Below are 2,500 nucleotides of genomic sequence, written 5' to 3'. Positions count from 1 at the left end.
AATGACGGAAGAAAAATTTGAAAAGACGAGAGAACAAACAAGAATAAAAGAAAAGAAATATACAGAGGTTGCGAATGAACAAGACAAAGACAGTCAAAAGCAAAAGCAAAAAAAAAAAAATTAATAAATTCCAACCAAATCTGGGATTATCGCCATTGTGGATCCGATTCGGGCAGAAAAACTGATTAATAAAGACTTGTAATGAGAAGCTACAATCCCAGCGAACGGCGCAACTCACGCACGAGAGTCTCCGTCGCTCCCCGGCCATTAGCCCGCCTCATTAGGGCTGACCCCTCTTACCGGCCCGGCGCGCCTCCCCTCCGGCGCTCAGGCCTTTCCGACGCACTTTTCACACGTACGGCTTTTCTTCCTTGTGTGTTTATTCGTTCATCCTCGCCTGCATATTCATTTTGTCATCTTTCTTCCATTTCACGCCCGCTGTTTTCTGCATCTATTTTTTCTCACCAGATTTTAATTTTTCTTTTATCATCCTGTGCACCATTACTTTTCTTTCCCTCGTTTACACGCCCTTCTAAATCCTTTCGTTGCCTGCTCGCATTTCTCTTACTTTTCATATCCTTTTCCTTTTGAGCCTTCTACTGCTCTACCTTTCTTAGTCTGCTTTCATTCTATTTTTTTTTCTTATTTTGTTTTCTTTCCTTTATTCCTTTTACATCTCGATTTCTTTTCACTTTCTTTTCTTGTTATTCTTCGCCCCCTATTCCTTTTTTTTCATGCTCCTCGCCCATCTCGTTCTCTTCCTCCCTCTCGTCCAGCTTTCTTTACGCTTTCTCTTGCTCTCTCTAGCACGCCTTCTCCTCCTCCTCCTCCTTCTCTCCTCCTACTCCAACTTGCCTCCGCCTCTTCCTACTGTTCATCGTGCTATTACTCTTCCTCTTCTTCTTGTTCCTCCGCCTCCTCCTCCTCCTTCTCCTCTTCTAACAAGAGAAGGAAGAGCTACTCCTACTACTACTGCTGCTGCTACTGCTGCTGCTAGTACTACTGCTGCTGCTCCTGTTGCTGCTACTAATACTGCTGCTGCTACTACTGCTGCTGCTGCTACTGCTGCTGCTGCTCCTGTTGCTGCTGTCTATCTATCTGCTACTATACTACTGCTACTGCTGACTCTTGCTTACTACTGCTATACTACTGCGTACTACTATACTGCTGCTGCTCCTGCTTCTGCTACTGCTACTAGTACTGCTGCTAGTACTACTGCTACTACTACTGCTACTGCTACTAGTATTACTGCTACTACTACTGCTGCTGCTCCTGCTGCTGCTACTAATACTATTACTGCTACTAGTACTACTGCTACTACTACTGCTGCTGCTCCTGCTGCTGCTACTAATACTATTACTGCTACTAGTACTACTGCTACTACTACTACTGCTGCCTACTCTACTGCTACTGTCTACTCTACTTCTGCTGCTGCTCCTGCTGCTACTGCTACTAGTACTACTGCTACTACTACTGCTGCTGCTCCTGCTGCTGCTACTACTACTGCTACTGCTACTAGTACTACTGCTACTACTACTGCTGCTGCTCTGCTCTGCTACTACTACTTACTCTATACTGCTCTTCTACTGCTACTGCTACTGCTCTGCTACTATCTACTGCTCTACTAGTCTCTACTGCTACTACTACTGCTCTGCTACTAGTACTCTGCTACTATCCTCTACTGATTGCCTACTGTGCTCTGCTACTGCTCTGTTATACTACTGCTACTTCTACTGCTCTGCTCTATACTAACTGCTACTCTACGCTGCTGCTCCTCTGCTACTTACATACTCTCGCTACTACTACTCTCTGTACTATACTTTCTGCTCTAGTACTCTGCTACTACTACTGCTTCTCTGCTCTGCTACTTACTATCTCTACTCTTCTGCTCTACTCTGCTCTCGCTTTGCTTGCTCTGCACTACTACAGCTACTGTCGTACTCTGCTTCTACTGCTCTGACTAGTACTACGCTCACTCTACTATGATCCTCCTCTGCTAACACTTCATCCCTACTTCCTACCTTCGCTCGCTCTACATCCTCCTCCTTGCCAGTACTGCCTATCCGCGTACTATCCTCGCTACTATCGTCCTCTGCCTCCTGATCTACTCTCTCTTACTTCTTTCTCTTCTACTCCTTACTATGCTTTCTTCTGTTCTCTCGTCCTACTTCTCTTGCTATCCTATACTATGTTCTTCATGCTTACTCTATTATCTCTCCCCTTCCTCCTCTCCTCCTCTTCTTCTTCTTTCTTTCTTCTCTCTTCTCCTCTCTCCTCCTTCCTTTTCTTTATTCTTCTCTTCTCCTCCTCCTCTCTCTCCCTCTCTCCTCCTTCTTCTCTCTCTTTTCTTCTCTTCCCCTCCCTCCTCCTCTCTCTCTCCTCCTCTCCTCCTCCCCCTCCTCCTCCTCCTCCTCCTCCTCCTCCTCCTCCTCCTCCCCTTCCTCTTCCCCCAGCTCCTCCAGCTCCTTGTGGGCCACAGCTCTCCAGGACTGCCATCGAT

The sequence above is a fragment of the Penaeus monodon genome, chromosome 26 (genome assembly GCF_015228065.2).
Source record: "Penaeus monodon isolate SGIC_2016 chromosome 26, NSTDA_Pmon_1, whole genome shotgun sequence".
Lineage (NCBI taxonomy): Eukaryota > Metazoa > Arthropoda > Malacostraca > Decapoda > Penaeidae > Penaeus > Penaeus monodon.
The sequence above is the reverse complement of the archived record's forward strand: the minus strand, read 5'-3'. Positions refer to the sequence as shown.